Raw genomic sequence first — 18,611 nt, 5'->3', positions numbered from 1 at the left:
GTTACCCAATTAGACCCAATTATGACTAAGTATCATTTCTATAAATCGGACTCTAAAATACCAAAAACCCACTAAAAAGACCAAAACACCCATTTAGCCTAAAAACTTACCAAAATACCCCTTAAACCTAAAACATGACATAAATACCCTCCGAAACCTAAAATTTATCACCAATCAAATTTGGAGTAATTTATAACAAGCGTGCTAGTGTGTGATTTTTTTTAAAGAGAAATGCTATCGTGTGATTAATTTAACTAAAAAAACCCTTAATAACTGTCAAATTATTATCATGATGACTTATGCACTAATGCCAAATATTGTTGTTGTGATATTGATGTTGATATTGTTCCACTACCACAAAATTGTGCTTCATCTTCTTTTAGTGGAAAAACCTTTTCTTTTCTTTTTTATTCTTGTTGACAAGGACGGATCCAAGATTTAAAGTTAGCAGGGGCTAGAGTATTAAAAAAAAAAAAAAAAAAAACTCCAAATAGGCATCCATTTATAAAAATTGAAAATCGTTATTTTTAAATACATTAAGATGCAATCATTTACCAACAAAAACAAAATAATTTCTTTTTTTAGTACTAGGTTGGTTAGGATTTTTTTTTTTTGGTTGAAGCTCATTTACATTGTTGATGCTAAAAATTTTAGCTTTTAGCACCTCAAAAAGTTACTTTTTCTATTTTACCACCTTACTTTACAATACACAAAATATCAAATGTTCTACTTTTTTTATAACTCCATTTAAAATAATATAAACAATTCCTTAAAAGAATAAAGAAAGCGAGAGAATTTGATTTTTTTTAATTAAATGAAGAGATATAATCTTAATAAAATATTGTATTTTATTTTTAACAACTTACTAGAGTCAACTGGTATTTATACTAGTTTACTGTAGTTGCAAAAAATTTAGTTTTAGCTTCTCCAATAACACATGATTTTTTGGTTTTTTGGTGGTAAAATAGTTTTTTTTTTTAAAAAAAAAAAACTAAAATACAATCACTATTGTGAATATTTTTATTATTTTTGTTAAGTTTTTTGGTTGGATAGTTGCTATTTGGGTTAGGCTAGTTAGACTTATTGTGGAGAAAGGAGGCATAAGGTTTTGGAATGGAGCCTAACTAAAAAAATGAAAAATATTATAACTAAAAAAAATATTTTTTTTTTGGACTCAGGGGTGCCCCGAGCCCCCTTGGGCTCCCACTTGGTTTCGTCCCTGCTTGTTGAAGATATTTTCAACACCACATAAAGAAGTTTTAATTATATATTTTTATGTACTAGGGGAAAAATTCCCCTCTATCTCTCAAGTGACAAGCAATCACTCCATGCCTTAATTTAAGTTACGAGTTTCCCGATATTCCTGTGACTGAGGAACAAAGAATTGATGAACTTTTCTTACTAGTATGACCATTGTAGTTTTCATTGATGTGTCCCAATGAGATATTTAATTTAAATTAGTGTATTGAACTTTTCACTAAGCTATTTAATTTAACGTGTTAAGAGGATAAATTGTATTTTTAATAAGAGACTTAAATCAAATCCTACTTACACTGAATCAAATTGGTGTCTTTTTGATGAACCTATAGTATCTATCATTGAAAATAAATTATAATTAATAAATTCATCTTAAACTTCGGCTCATATCAAGTTTGGGACTTGGAAAAAGATAAGGAAGTTTCATTTATTCAATTATGACAACACTGTTTCAAGGGAAACCAAGAGCTAGTATATATGAAATTCCACTAGGAGGTAAAAAAAGAAGAGAAGAAAGAGAGCTGGTATTGAACATGACAGTTGCCAAAATATTCCTCGCTTCTTCATCATACCCTAAATTATCATGGACTCCATAAAGTCTATTCAATTTGAGACATGCCAAACTTGGAAAAAGATAAGGAAGTTTCATTTATTCAATTATGATAATGTTGTTTCAAGGGAAACCAAGAGAAAAAAAGAAGAGAAGAAAGAGAGCTGGTATTGAGCATGATAGTTGCCAAAATATTCCTCGCTCCTTCATCATACCCTAAATTATCATGGACTTCGTAAAGTCTAGTCAATTTGAGACATGCCAAACTTGGAAAAAGATAAGGAAGTTTCATTTATTCAATTATGATAACATTGTTTCAAGGGAAACCAAGAGTTAGTATATATAAAATTCCACTAGGAGGTAAAAAAAGAAGAGAAGAAAGAGAGCTGGTATTGAACATGACAGTTGCCAAAATATTCCTCGCTCCTTCATTATACCCTAAATTATCATGGACTCTGTAAAGTCTAGTCAATTTGAGACATGTTAAAAATCATTTCTTTAAATTGATAATTGTCATAGCTAGTCAAAGGACTTTGGTATCCAAATAATTTTTTTTTTTTTTAAATCACACAATCATGTCAAGGACAGCACACACGCTAGTTGGTAGCTATACTGATGCTAGTACAAGCACAGTAGCATCATCACTAGCAGACAAGGACAGCCACAACAATAAACAATTGTGGAGCAAGCGTGCAGCAAAAGCACCAGTGGGCTTGCAGGGATGTGTTAGAAACCATTGAGGCAATACCTTATCATGAAGTCTTCATACATAGCTTTGGAGATTACGATACACGTGGCTTGTAATAATTAGACTGTCATGTATATAATGAAACACTATTGTACAGTTAACATAGTTAGTAACTGATTTACTGATTTTTAGGGACTTAGTCTTTGACGTGTATATATAGAATAGCCTTACTGTATTGGGATTAGTTGCTTGTATCAATTCATTTTTTTGATTCAATAAAACTCTGATCTTCTATTTAGAGAGAGAGTTCCAGATTTTATAACTTTGCAATCGACTGGATTGTCATTTGTGATAGCAGGCCCAATGCCCTGCATGGCCTTGTTTTAATTTGAAGATAAACATGCATAGTTACAGTTAAGTAGCTAGCAACTTCTTAGGGTATCACTTTAACCACTTTCCCACCATAACATTTGCTATTTGTTTTTTCCACCACTAAGGTCCATAAACAGAGAAATTGCCTAAATACAAATGTCACAGATATTGACATACATTATTAAAAAATCCACAAGATATCCATAACCCTATGTGTCATCATATTCATTCACTGAAGTGCATCACATTATGTTATAATAGTAAAATATGTCACTTACCTTGCAGGATCCATGATTGAATAAAGGTTCGGCTGTATTGCTGAAATCTTATCTCATCCAGCCTCCTTTTCCTGAAAATGTCAATGGCAGAACATAATATGACATGAAAAATGATAAAAAGGATTCAAGACCAATAGTCAATACTTATTTGCAACAAGGTCAGTTTTTTATCTTCTTCTCTGAATCAGTCTGAGACTATTATCAGTAATAAATGGCTTCAATCAATAATACTGGAATTTTCATTAATAGCAAAAGGCTCATCTCAGCCACTATAATTTTGTTTCTAAAGGACTTGGATGAACTTGCTATTATGTTTACATAATTTCAAAATTCAATAAAATTTTTGGGTTTGCTTACTTGCTATTGTAATTTGTGATTACTAGGTCTAATATTAACTAAGCTAGCCTTTTAAATCTTTAGATAGCATTTCAAAGCATTAAATTTTTGGAAGGATATTATAGCATGAATGGTAAAGGACTTTCTCACAACCTAAAGAGGAAAAATTTTCTTTTACTCAAAATAAGTATTTTTTGTTGATTCTTGACACTGCCAGTTTCATCAACAACCACAATGACATCTCCACCACCTACTCCATGAATCTGATGAGACTGCCACCACTATGAAATTTTATGCTAGGAAGTGACCACATAAGCATCAACTACATCACCTCCACCATCATTGGTCATTGCAACCATTAACAACCAACACCACCATATATGTCATCGACAACAACAACCAAGCCTTATTCCCATATTTATTAAGGTTGGCTAGGGGCCCTCATCAAACTTTATGTACCTCCCCTTCTAGCCATATAAGACTTGATCTTTTCATATGTAGGAAATTGAATGGCAACATGACTTATCCCGGCCAATGAAGGAACAAACCAAACAATGCCACCCATCAAAAAAAAAAAAAAAACCAAACAATGCCACTGTTTCAAACCAACCAAATATCATAACAAAAAGAACACAGTATGAAGATTTTCTTTGTTGAATTAAATGATGTGGAAAGCATGTTTTAGTAATCGCTTTGAGCAGAATGGGTCTCAATCATTCTAACAATTTTTTATTTTTATTTTATAATATAAGTTGTTTATTTGCAAACTCAAAAATACACATCAAACTAAGCAAGAACTTACATGTACAATCCTCGAATGCCTTCCTCATGTGCTATCCTTGTCAATGCAGAAAGCGTATCTTTGTAAGGAATTACATCCTGCCTCATTCCCTATGCCTGAATGAAGATGAAAAAGAAATGAATATCCAAAACACCTCAATGAAAACATAAACAAAATGTGATATATTGGGAAACTTGGGTATTACCAGCCATATCATATTATTACATTACAATATCATTTTATGAAAGACAACACATATTCTGACCAGCTTTCAAGCACAGTATCATCAACTCATGACTTAGATTTTAAGACTACTTAAGACAATAAACCACAACGCTACTAACCATTTTCAAGGCGCCTGGTTTAGGTCGTAAAAATGGTGGGACAGGACAGGTCATAGGTGGAAATCTTACTGACCAAAAAAAAACAATGCAGCCATACACTATAATTATATAAAAAAGTGAATATATATAAAACTGAGTTTATATATGTTAATTTGTTGATGATATTCTTCTAATTGCTCCCCTTCCCTTAATTTGGCACCTTTCTATAATTTTTTCTTTAATACCAAAGTCAACCACTTTTCCCAAAATCAATTTGTCCATTGATATCATATTATCAACAAATCAACACATATAAACTCTGTTTCCCATCTTACCATGTCAGGCTTATACAGCCCTTCATCTCGTATGGCAGGTTGCAAATTACAAGGATTGAAGATAAAGTTAAACTTATCTTTATGGAAGAGAGAGAGAGAGAGAAGGGAGAGACCAAATCATGTTGTCTGACAGTTAACAGAAAATTGGGGTATGGGTATAGAACTTAAAAGTGAGTTATTATCTTAGAGAAACAACTTGCCAGCTTAAAAGTGATTAAGCATCAACCACCAGGGGCAGCTATTGAATTAACATTTCTAGCAGTCTTCCACAGAATCTCCACTTGATCAATTCTAAAGAAACTTTCCTGTTAAAAATATGGGTATAGAACTCAAAGAAGACAGTTTTAGCTTAGACATTCCTGCACATCTCTGAATGCCATGTCACAGCAAAGCTGACTAATAATGGATTCTGACAGTCAATAGTTTATTCTTTTTTCTTACTAGGCAAAACTTTCTTTTTACATTCACATAATAATCAAACTTATCAGTTCTTCAAGGAGGCAAATACTTCTCTTTCTAATGTCTGAGAAAAAGTTTTGTTTTCCCAATTTCAAAATTGAAAAGAGATAGATATTGTTGCAACTGGAAAAAACAATACCTAGTACTAAACACAGCTATAAAATGAATCTTCAAATGTCCTTTGACTGTTTAAAGGGGAAAAAAAGGTTGAAGAGAAAATTGAGCATGAAACCAGGTAAAATAATTGACTCAAACACAGCTACCATAGTTTCACATATTTAAAGGCATTACAAACAGAAGCACATATATAAGTAAGAATAATTATGTAAGTATGAATAATTTTATTGAAATGAGACAAGGCATTACAAACAGAAGCACACCACAATAATCAGCAGACATAAATCACCACAAAAAAAAAAAAAAAAAAAAAAAAAAAGAAAAAGAAAAAAGAAGAGTGCTTTGGAGTTCGACTTGTTATTCTGAAGCATAGAAGAATGCAATTGTCTTACATACTACAGTGTGACTACCAACTAAACAAATAACTGTCAAGATGTCTTCTGCATCAAATTATATGCATGGCCAGTGCAACATAAAAAAAGGCAACTTATAGATTCAAGGAGCTAAAGGCATTAAAGAGGGCTGATTGGAGAAGAAGGATTTATGTAGCCCACCAAAAATAAAAGCACTATACATTGTCCAAAGAGTATTTAGTGTAAACTCAAACAAACTAGTCGAATTATGAACACTTCCTACAAAAATATAATGTTATACAATGTAGATTCTATATGATACTAAAGACATCCATGAATACTTTTTTTTTTTTGGTAGTTATGAATACTATCTATATAGATATGTAAACTAAATGACACTTTTTTTAAGAGTAAAACTTAACTGAAGGATACAAATTTTAGATGCAAATTTCCCTTGTTAGATGTATAACCAAATAATAAGAAAAGAAAGTGCATAACTTTTGCCCATGAGTAGTTAATTTGCAAAAAGTACCTATCATTTGCTAGATTCCAAGCTTCCTGCCTCAGTTCTGGAGGTGTTTCAAGAATGGCAAGGTAGTTAGATATGAATTTATGAGGATGTTCAACATGACAAACAAATCCCATCTCTTTCAATACATGTCTTTCTGTTCTGTTCAAGTCAGTCTTGAGGTCATGATATTTCTGTTAGAAAAGTAATGGGATAAACAGTATATTTTATTGTTTCTAAATTATATGATTACGTTCTGTACGTTTCAGCATTAACATTTTCTAAAAAATGGTTCATTTTCTAAAGAGCATTTTCTAAAAAACTGTCTCATTTTCCAGTGTTTGGTAACGACCTTGAAAATGAGTTTGAGAATGTTTTTTGGTGTTTGGTATGCAATTTTTTAAAAATATTTATTGTATAATTTAAAACATGTGTATTATGTAAACCAACTAATGTAATCATTATAAATAAAAAATCAAGAATGAATTTGGTTTTCATACTAAAATTTTGACAATAGATACAATCAAAATTAATTAGTTGTCAAATTTTCATGATCTCTACCACTCATCTTGGTTATATATATAGACAGTAACGTATGTACGTACACACACACACACATAGATATCAACCATTTGTGTGTGCATGTGTGTGTGTGTGTGTGTGTGTATATATATATAAATTTGAGAGGTGAATACATTTTCAATAAGTATAAATAACAATAACTTTTAATTTTCTACTCTTTTTGTTGGTATACTAATTACCTACTATGGTTAACCACAAGTCTTCAATATTACTCTAAATTGTGCATTTACATAATGTATTGCATAATAAATCATCACTACATAGTATTTGCATAAAATATCTGCCAACAAAAAAAAGTATTTGCCAACAAATACAATTCCCCTAAACAATTATCATTCATTATATAACAATATTATTAGTCCAGGGAAAAGACTGTCCCATGTAAAAGAAATTTAGAGCAATATAGGCATTATGTTTAAAATTTTCATCTTTTACTTCATTCATTCTTTCTTCTTCTTCTTCTTTATTTATTTATTTATTTATTTGCACTTTATGTACGAAAAATAAGTAACTTTTGCCTAGAATCCATCAAACCAAAAATTTCTTGGAGAAAAAAAAATCAAACTTGAAATTCAAAGCAAAGAATTGGGATTTTGGTAGAGAGTAATGAAATAATTACTGCTGCAAATTTGTTCTCCTTTGCAAGTCAGAGCTATTGAAGGATTAGTGAAGGAAAAAGAAACATGGAGAAAATAGAGAAGAGAGACAGTTAGAGAGAGAGAGAGATCTATGAAAAGAGGAGAGACTAGAGTTAGTGATAGTGAGAGTGTGAGGAGAGAAAAAGCAAATGGAAGAGAAAAAGCTTACCATGAGAGAGAGAATACACCAAAAAATTATGTTTCCCACGGCTACAGACAAAGAAAATATTTATAAGAGATACAACGCGTGAGAGAGAGATTGCTTTTTCAAAAAAAAAATTTGGAAAACAACCTATAGAAAATAAGCCTTATATTTATTAGTGTTTTCCGTTGACCAAAGATAGTTTTCCATTAACCAATTTTTTTTATGCTACCAGACACTGGAAAATGTGGAAAACTATATTTACAGAAGGTTTCCAACGAAACAAATAAAACGTTATTATTATTATTATTATTATTATTATTATTATTATTATTATTATTATTATTATTATTATTATTTGCTAAATCTCTTTCATCTAATATTATATATGCATCCATTCTCATGTACCTATATATCATTTAGTATTGCTTTATTGAATTTATTGTTTTTATGTATACAATATATTTGTATTTGTCCTGTAATGTGTTAGATTGTTAAGAAATTTCTATACGGTTATTGAAATAATTTTCTTTGTTAAGTAGATTATTTCTATATGATTGTAATTTGTTGGATTATTTTAGTTATCTCAAAATAAAATGACAAATATATCCCATTTTTTTTGCGAAGTTTCAAAATATAAACATATTATTCACGTAAGATACCTATACTGTTATTTTCCCATTTACGTATTTTTCTGCTGAATTTTTAAAACGTACTTATTAAAAAAATGCTGAATTATGTCCATTCGTATACTTACCATATTATACTCATAACGTATTTTACTAACTATGCTACCGAGCGTCTGAGCCTACCCAATTTTGGAGAAATTATAGAGTCCTCTAGTGGACCACGAAACTTGTTCACCATTCCACTAAAAAACTTCCACTTGTTTAAAATTGCTGAGTCAGTAATTAATTTCTGTTTAAAAATTTTTTCTAACTAACAATTTTAAACAGGTGGAAATTTTTTAATGGAATGGTAGACCACATCACTTGTCCACCACGTGGATCTTATAATTTCTCCCAATTTTGCCTCAGCAAACTCAGTTGAGTGCAACTTCGAGTCATGACTCATTACTCCGAACAATGAAAAATCACACAAAATAAAAATAGCCCGCCTTTCACAATAAATTCAAACAGAGAGAGAGAGAGAGAGAAGTGAAGAGAAATCGAAGTCGAAGACGGTAAGGAAGCCATTGAGAGACGTATCCAACAACAAAAACAAAAACAACAAGTACAATAATGGTGGAAGGTTCTCAAAACCCTTGGATATGAAGAATCTCAGTTTTTCAGAGAAAGAGGATTGGTGTAAGGAAGTGGAAGAAGAAGAAGAAGAAAAAGATGGATTGCTCAATTGCCTTTTGCTAGTCCAGTCCGACCTCTTCTCTCTCATCCATCAGGTAACTACTATATCTCTCCTTACGATTTGTTTGTTTCTCGAAAAAAATGATTTTGAAAACAAGGATTGTATCTTGCTCTATGTAACCTCAATGAAAATTTTGCTCAATCTTTGTTTCATTCACCTTTTGCAAGTTTTGATTATGTCAGCTTTTGTCTTTGTTTGGTTGCTCAGAAAGTGTGGAGGTTATATTTGAGTTTTTGAATACTTCGCTTCAAATTGAAAGAGAAACTTACCATGTGCATTTCAAATTATAGATTGCACAGTATTGTAGTTGTAGGTACTTGGATCTTATTGTATGATAAATCTTGTTCTTATTGTGATTTTGGTTTTGATTTTCGAAATGTATAGGAGATGTTTAATTTAGGAAATGATTCAAGGTGCAATTTTTATCTATATGTTCTCAATGAAATATCAGTTATTTTATAATTTTTTTGTCTTAGATAGTTGTTATAGTTTTATATTGGTTTCAATTTCATATTGTTTCATTTTGTGTTGTACTATTATATAATTCATCTATGATTTGGATTTGTACAAAGTTAAGAATTTTGATCCATCGAACTGTGTCTTGATCTTGTAGATTCACTTACACCCAATTGTAGACTTACAAATAAGGTAAATTAACCATGTTCAAAGTATAGATGCCTTGGAAGGCATTAAGCTTATCAAACATAACTTTCTGCCAAAAATGGGTCAATAGTAGTAATGTAGTATCACGGAAGGTACAATGCTCATGAAGAGAGTAAAGAAACAATAATAATCATTATGGTGATAAGAAGAAGATCTTACTCAACTAGAGTGACAAATATCAAGAGCTTAGGAAGGCTCAGAATTGTGTAAATTAGCAAGATCAAAATTAAACACATCAAATACATTGAGAATGACCTAAAAAGGAGTATTCCTTGAGCTGGCATCCCTACTAGGTTCTTCTAAGGACTTGCAATAGAGGGTGATAGAAGGATCAATGAATATAGAAGATTAGAGGAAGATTGGTTGAAACTCCATAGACAATAGACAGGTTGGATTCCAAAATTCCACATGATGGGAGATGCAAAGATATTTGAATATGAGGTTGTAGTAACGATAGTCTTTTTGGGTTCATAACCAAGTAAGCAACATAATTAAGAAATGAGACTCAAGTTGGAAATGTTCATCTGAAGGAAGTGTGACAAAATAAGCACAGCCAAAGATAGAAAGTGAGTAGTCATGGACGGTGCCATAGAGAAGTTTGCATTGTGTTTTGTTGTGAATGGTGGGTAAGGGAACATGATAAATAGTGTAACAAGTAGTAAAGGGAACATATGAGAGTCCTAGAGAACATCTAAGATATGACAGTGTTTGCGTTATATACAATCATTATGTTCGGAGGTAAGAGGGCAAGAACAAAGGAATGGTTCCATTTTGCTTCAAAAAATAAACTTGAACATGACTATCATATCATGAAAATTAAAAACATAAAATAATAGAACTAAGATTTTTCACTGAAGTATTATAAAATTATATAATGCTTCCAGAGTACAATAATATAGTGCTTCTTTCTCTCCCATGAATAATGGGTCCTATCATAAATTTAATTAAAGAGACCAACTATTATGTAAAAGAAGGGAGCACAATATTATCGTATTCCTAGAGCATTTTATAATTACCAACCTAGGAGCCATTTGAGTAGGTTTGAATCAATGTTAATTTTTGTGTCATACATCAATTGTTATAAGCTAACAGCCACATACACTGAATTATTGACATTACGTTTGATTGGGGTGAAAATGAGAGGATGGAAAAAAATAATAATAAGGGGATAAGGGAAATGGGTGTTTTTCACTATTTGGTTAAGGAGAGAAAAGAAAGGGGAAAGAAAATAGAGTGGGTTTCACCTAGGCCCACAAATCTCAATTTCTCCAAATTGGGAGGAAAGTGGAGAAAACTTGGGCTAGAGATGCAATTACAACTTTTCCCCTTTGTACCCATTTGAGTCACTACCGAGGTGGATCGAGCTCTTCATCCATTCGCATCATCATCCACGCTTACAATCCGACGACTCTGCAAAGGGCCAATGTTCATGATGATTTGGTCAAATCAAGTTGTCATCAGATCATTCATATATTCCCTTGGCCGCCACCTCTATAAACGCTAATCTCGCAGCTAGATTCTGCATAATCGTCGACCACAAGCCATCAACCTTGTTTGCCTTTGGTATATGTTATAGGTAATGTTTATGGGAAGTATTAATTTGGTACTTTAAAAAAAAAAGTTGAAATAATATTTGTGGGAGGGGGAGGTTTAAAGAAGGAATATTACCAAATAGATTCAGCCCAAGGAGCAGTTGGGCTCGACTACTTATTATCTTAGGCCCAGCACAATAAGAATAATCCAGATAGTGAAACTGAGGAAATCGACTTGCCCAAGGAGCCTAAGGGGCATACACTCCTCGAGAGACTATCGATGAACTACCAAGGCCATAGGACTGAAGATCGAGGAAGGAAGTAAAGACATGCAAGCAACGCGAGGAAACTTCCAGATAAAGCACCCATCACCTCCACATTTAATGCACTGCACCAACTCAGCTAACCACATTAATGGCAAAATGACCCCTGAATAGCATCCCCACACCTTGCATCCCACTCTACCACCACCAGCAAAGCAACGATGGGATAAGTATCCAAGGAAAGATCAACGACCCTCTAATTGAAAGGCAAAGATGCAATCCCAGCAACTATATATAGTAAGAAAGATCCTCTTAAATGGGGGATCAAAAAACAAAGAGAGAAAAGGAGAGAGAAATTAAGAATTGTGTAACCAAAGGACTTGTAATCATAAGAACAATTATTCCTCAGTCAGCTTGAGGAAAAAGCTTGAATTATACCCCTTGCTTTTTCTCTTTATCAATCTCTTCTTAAACTATTGACTTAGAAAATTCATTTTCTTTAAATCACCAATTGAGGCTATTAAGGCTCAAAGGGTTGGCTTGAATAATCCACCTCTACAAATAAATTGCATCGGGCTTACATTGCAGCCCATTCCTATTTGACTTGGGCTTGATTTCCTGTTAAGCCCCCTACAATATTAATTTATTTATATATAATTTTAGTAACTAAAATTAATTTTTAATAGAATATTTTATGAGTATTTCGAAAGTAATACAATTATCATATAATATGTACAAAATAGTAATTTAAACAAATTATAATTGTAAGGACACAATTCATTTGACGGCCCATGAATGACGTTGGGCTCGTATGCACAGGGCCCCAACAATATAATTTGTAGAGAGTGGGCGCAAAAGGCTTGCTTTTGATTACGGGGCGATGGTTCGGCCCTGAGTTTAGGGGGACTCACGTAAAAAAGGGGTCAGCCTGAACATCCAAGCCCTACAGCGTCGTAGCCTGAAGGGTTGGACTCCTCGGACTTAGTCCGAGGAGCATTAAGTTCTTCCCCTTCTTCTCCTTTTTTTCCCCCCCCCCCTCTTTCTCCTGGCTTTCGTTTCCTTTTATACTCGTATTCCTCCCTCTCTTTAGGGTCCACGTGTGAGCTTTACCTTCGGGGCAGAAGACTTGTCCTATCCGCCCATACCTCAAGTGGTTGGGAGTAGACGTAAAGGTTGAATAGCTTGGTCAAGAATAGGGGCTTGTCAGGCACAGAGTTCCCTACTACAGTATGAGCAGTCTTTTCACTTATCCTATCCGTGCGTTAAACTCCTCCTTGACAATAGGTCTCCTCAAATTAGGCCCTGGGCCTTGATATAGGGCGGGCCTGGGCCATGAATTTTCTGGCCCACAATAGCCCCTCAAAATCCTGCTGCCTGACTTTTAGTTGGGGAGGAGGGTTTTGGTGACTTTGGACCCACATCACGACTCGTTCAAATTCTGCATGGGAGACGTGCCAAGTCAAGAGTCATCCCTTCGTTCGCGAGTACCCTGAAATTTCAGCAATCGAAGCGCGTCTTCCCGAGGATCTTGAGATTCTACGGTTGTGGATGGTGTGGGGAATTGAGCCAGAGTCGCCTTGTTTGCAGCGCGTCTTGGGAATCTGCTCAAATTAAACTAAATGGCCCCTCCTTACCCTTTATATAAGTAGGACAAGTGGTTGCTCTCCTGGCATATAAACCCTTCCGCTCTCTTCAGAATCATAACCCTTTGTTCATATCTAGTTCCCTCCTCCGGTGTCATCTTCCCTTTGCGCCGTATGTTTGAGGCTTGGGTGGAGATGGAGGAACTTCACCCGCCACAGAGACATCGGACCCTTCCGAGACGCAAAGTGATGTGGCCTGGGCAGGGGAGGCACAGATTTAAGGTGTCTTCCCGCTTAGACATGATGGGGACGGTATTACCCCCTCTTTTAGTCAAAATCCGAAACAGGTTCTGGTCACGCCAGATTTTTGGTGTGTCAAAAGAAAGATTTTCCGCCATCAGCGCCGTCTGCCTTGTTGCAGGCAAATTTTGGTGTAGGCTCCTCAACTTCCGGTTCCCGGCACTTTCTCTTCGACGGTGTGGGCCTTAAGTTGGGCTCCCTGCACCTTTCCTTCAGCTGCGCTAGCACAAAGCTGGGCGCTCTCTGCACCTTTTCTTCAACGGTGCAGGTCCCATGCTGGGTTCTTTTGCTGCCCGAGTTATGGGCATGTAAAAGTATTGAGGAAGAACAAAGTCTTGAAGCAGCAGCCAACCTCTCATCTGTACTACCTCCTCGGCTTTATCTTATTCTCTTGTACTACCTTCTCGGCTTTATCTTATTCTCTTGTATCTTTCTTTTCGATTATGTACTTAGCTTTAATATAAGCTGATTCCAGCTTTTCATTGTAAGCTGTACTATTTCTTTGTTTTAAAAAAAGGGAAATTTATTTATTTGTTTTGAATATTTTTCTTTTTTGCAATATTACTTTGTGAATGGGTGTGCTCCATGTGTGTTTTTCTTCAATGATACTTAGAGCAGGAAAACTTTAAAACAGAATCTAACTAATTTTAATTTACCGACATTACCAGGCATAATAACGATAATTCTCAGTAAATTAAACTTAGGAAACTAACCAAGATAACAGCTGAATATTTTGTAATAAATGCGAGGAGACTATCCGAGAACGATAAACTCTAAATAATTCATCCGAGGGGGTAACCGAGCAGTAAGGGACTCCGGTTGTGTTTTTGGTAACATATTGCTCCATATTGCATCAGTCCCTTTGGTATTGAGGATCCGAGAGTAGACTTGAGAATCCATGCAGTTTAGGAATTAACCCAATTGTTAATGGAGAGTTCTCCTCGGAGGGATTCTAAGGTCCATGCAATGTAGTTTTTTCTTTGAAGTAGTTGGTTTCCCCATAGGTTTGAGTCCGAGGACCATGCAAGGCCTTGGTTCTGTCCAAAACTTGTGTTTTTCCTTTGAGTTCTTGGTTTCCCCATAGGCTTGAGTCCGAGGACCATGCAAGGCCTTGGTTCTGTCCAAAACTTTGTGTTTTTTCTTTTGAGTACTTGGTTTCCCCATAGGCTTGAGTCCGAGGACCATGCAAGGCCTTGGTTCTGTCCAAAACTTGTGTTTTTCTTTTGAGTACTTGGTTTCCCCATAGGCTTGAGTCCGAGGACCATGCAAGGCCTTGGTTCTGTCCAAAACTTTGTGTTTTTTCTTTTGAGTACTTGGTTTCCCCATAGGCTTGAGTCCGAGGACCATGCAAGGCCTTGGTTCTGTCCAAAACTTTGTGTTTTTTCTTTTGAGTACTTGGTTTCCCCATAGGCTTGAGTCCGAGAACCATGCAAGGCCTTGGTTCTTTCCAAAACTTTGTGTTTTTTCTTTTGAGTACTTGGTTTCCCCATAGGCTTGAGTCCGAGGACCATGCAAGGCCTTGGTTCTGTCCAAAACTGTGTTTTTTCTTTTGAGTACTTTTTTGTACTTATTTGCTTTTTCGAAAGTCAGCCCCTTGACCATGGCGGGGAGAGTTGGCTTGAGGCCGGAAGCCCTTAGAGCTGCCCGTGCCGTTGGCGTCCGCAGGACGTAGCCCCTGGCAGAAGTTTATGTCGGAACAACAACTGCATGTCACCGGAGATGGGGGAAAACCCGCGAATCTCTGCTTGCTAGAGAGTTGACTCAAACGCCACCTGCGCCAACGCACAAGCCTCCCCACAGACGGCACCAATTGTAAGGACACAATTCATTTGACGGCCCATGAATGACGTTGGGCTCGTATGCACAAGGCCCCAACAATATGATTTGTAGAGAGTGGGCTTAAAAGGCTTGCTTTTGATCACGGGGCGATGGTCCGACCCTGAGTTTAGGGGGACTCACGTAAAAAAAGGGTCAGCCTGAACATCCAAGCCCTACAGCGTCGTAGCCTGAGGGGTTGGACTCCTCGGACTTAGTCCGAGGAGCATTAAGTTCTTCCCCTTCTTCTCCTTTTTTTCCCCCCCTCTTTCTCCTGGCTTTCGTTTCCTTTTATACTCGTATTCCTCCCTCTCTTTAGGGTCCACGTGTGAGCTTTACCTTCGGGGCAGAAGACTTGTCCTATCCGCCCATACCTCAAGTGGTTGGGAGTAGACGTAAATGCTGAATAGCTTGGTCAAGAATAGGGGCTTGTCAGGCACAGAGTTCCCTACTACAGTATGAGCAGTCTTTTCACTTATCCTATCCGTGCATTAAACTCCTCCTTGACAATAGGTCTCCTCAAATCAGGCCCTGGGCCTTGATATAGGGCGGGCCTGGGCCATGAATTTTCTGGCCCACAATAATATATTCGGGTAAATTACAAAGTTGATCCTTATCCTTTATATCATATTTCAATTTGGTCTCTAACCTTTTAATTTGGTCAATTTAGTCCCTAATCTTTTCAATACCGCGTTAATTTAGTCCCTACCGTTATCTTTTGGATGGAAAAAGCTGATGTGTCAAACGGAACAATAAAAAATTATTTTTCATGCCACATTAGTTGCCGACTATACTGCCACATCAGATTAAAAACAACCACATCAGCAGCCACGTGTCCTTATTTATTTATTTAAAAAAAAAAAAAAAGGATTGGCTTTTCTCCCCCAAATCTGAAACCTCTCCCTCCCAATCTCTTTGGCCGACGCACCTTCATCCTCTCCAAGCCCTTTCCTTCCTCTACTCCCTATTCCTAATAAAACAATGTCTTATTCTTAATAATAAAACCATAGTGAAAGCACTAACGGCAATGAAGCCAAAAAAAAAAAACCAAAATCACAAAAATAGAATATGGATCTAAGTCATATGAAGGTTCTAACCCAAATCTGCAATGGAAATAAAAAGATACAAATTTTTCTTAAAAAAGAAAAGAAAAGAAAAGATCCAATCTTTAGTTGGTATTGGGAGAGAATAGTCTATCAGCACACCCATTGTGTGATCTTCTGGCTAGTTTTTCCTCTTCATCTGCAGCTCTAAACAGTTACCCTGATTGTAATTTGTAAGTCATATCCACCTCCAAATCCTTTATCGCAAACGTATGCAGCAACTACTTGATTGTTTAAGCCGAATGTCCAGATTCATGGAGCAGGACCCCAATCTTCGTCAAACAAGCAAGGCTATTACAACTTACAACCATTGATATTCATGGCGCAAGGTTCACAAGTGATACCAATTAGACACATGCTATTATTCAAACCTCTAATTTCTTTTTATTTATTTATTTATATAAATTAAGGACCCGTGGCTGTTGATGTAGCAGCTTAGTTGACAAAAATAATAATATTTTAATATTACCGTTAGTCACGTCAGTATTTTCCATCCATTATCTAACAATAGGGACTATTTTGACACAATAACAAAAGTTTAGGGACTAAACTGGCACATTTGAAACGTTAAGGACCAAATTGACATAAAGTGTAAAGAGTAGGGGCTAAATATGTAATTTACCCTAATATATTCCCTTTCAATATTTTTTTTCACTTTTTCATCTTTTGTGCCAAACACATGATGGAAACTATCTTTTCAGTCATCCCAATATTTTCCATATTCCCATTTTTTCATCATTCCAACTAAACAAAGTTTGAAATTTATTTTAAGATCTCGAAATTTGGAAGAATATTGGAACTCTAGTGGCAAAAGGGAGGAGCTAAAAATTCTCAAATTAGCCTTTTACGTAGTATTATTCACTTTGATTTCATTATATAAAAATAATTCTATGTCCGTATGTTTCTTCAATAATAAATCACATAGTAAAGTCGAATAAGAATCTAATAATACTAAAGTTTGTGTTACTGGCTTACTGCTCATTCATAAGAAAGTGTTGCCATTCTAGATAATTGTCATTGGCTGAATTGATACAAGCAGGCCTATGATGCAACATAAAAATACCCAACCTCATTTGAATTGTGGAATTTCCAAGTAAAATTATCTAACCTAGTTGATGAATAAGTAAAGAGAAGGATGCAAAGGTTTTAGGAACTTCTTGTTCATCTCTTGTTTGACTTGTTCTTAGCAGGACGGCAGAGGTGGTCCTTTGGTGCATGACATCCATGGACTACACTCCAAGAGGCATGGATCAATGACAAACGTAACCATCCTAATAGGAAAAGTCCAAGTTGAGCACAAAGGGGTACCAAGCAAGTGCAGCAACTTAGATTACTAAGCATCAGAATTAGATGGTGACTGGACAGTCTTGACCAACCAATGACCGCAATAAAATCAAGAAAAAAGAGGAATAAAATTAAGACATTGAATGTTGTTGCAAATGCTTCATTGCCGACCAAGAAGTTCTAAATTCTAATGACCAGAATCGGTACACGGTTCATGTGTTGAAGAGCCCCTGCTCACGATGTTATGTCACACACACAAGCTACCTATGCCACGAAGAAAGAAATTAAAGACGGAAGGAAACTATCAGCCAGTTATTAGTCTCCCAAAACAAAATCCCGACATTTAGTAAGCAGTTTGTATTAGCCGAACTTTAGACCCAAGAGAAATTCTCTTTTATTTGGTCATACAGATTTTTTTTTTTTTTACTTTAAATTTATCTTCTCCTCCACTACTTTTGTGGGTTGGCCGAGGCACTCAAGTGAAAATCAAGGAAGGTATCAAGTAGAACAGACAAAGTAGCTAATATCTGATATAAGAATTATAGATGTCCTGTTATCATCATTAGCGACAATGATATCTCCCAGTGCTAGATTTCCATTATAGATAAGCTCAACTACCACCATGCTTCAAATCTTTAGGTTTCCAGGGAGCAGTCTCCAATTATATTTCTAGTAAATGGCCTACTTGGTGCATCCACTTCGTTTATCCATTCAACCTGATTCATAAGTACATGGCCAATGAAGGCATGCCCCACCAACCACACTTTCAATTGCCAAAACACTCAGCTACAGGAAGTTTATGCTTACAGTGGAATTCCCCTAACAAATATAGACACCACAAATTCTTCTTTACGTAATGTTAAAAGGACGCAACAAGTTCTTGCTAACTGGTGCACTTCTGGCTGCTCCAATCAAATCACAGAAAATGATAGAAGCAGCAAAACCATTTTTCCTTTGCTTTAACTTAAGAAACACAGATGCAAC

The 18,611-nt window shown here is 35.4% G+C and overlaps 1 protein-coding gene and 1 long non-coding RNA gene across 3 annotated transcripts in view; both read right to left on the bottom strand.

Moving 5' to 3' along the window:
- The window catches only part of LOC126726289 (probable LRR receptor-like serine/threonine-protein kinase At3g47570), a 167,207-nt gene that overhangs the window by 69,064 nt on the left and 79,532 nt on the right, over positions 1-18,611 (bottom strand). The gene's annotated exons all lie outside the window — the stretch shown is intronic.
- LOC126726302 (uncharacterized) lies at positions 1,659-6,548 on the bottom strand. The gene is made up of 3 exons (XR_007655783.1): positions 6,382-6,548; positions 4,284-4,378; positions 1,659-3,216 (listed from the first exon to the last, which is right to left on the bottom strand). It is a non-coding gene; the product is annotated as an uncharacterized LOC126726302 (long non-coding RNA).

The sequence above is a fragment of the Quercus robur genome, chromosome 5 (genome assembly GCF_932294415.1).
Source record: "Quercus robur chromosome 5, dhQueRobu3.1, whole genome shotgun sequence".
Lineage (NCBI taxonomy): Eukaryota > Viridiplantae > Streptophyta > Magnoliopsida > Fagales > Fagaceae > Quercus > Quercus robur.
Note: the sequence above shows the minus strand (reverse complement) of the source record. Positions and strands in the feature narration are given on the sequence as shown.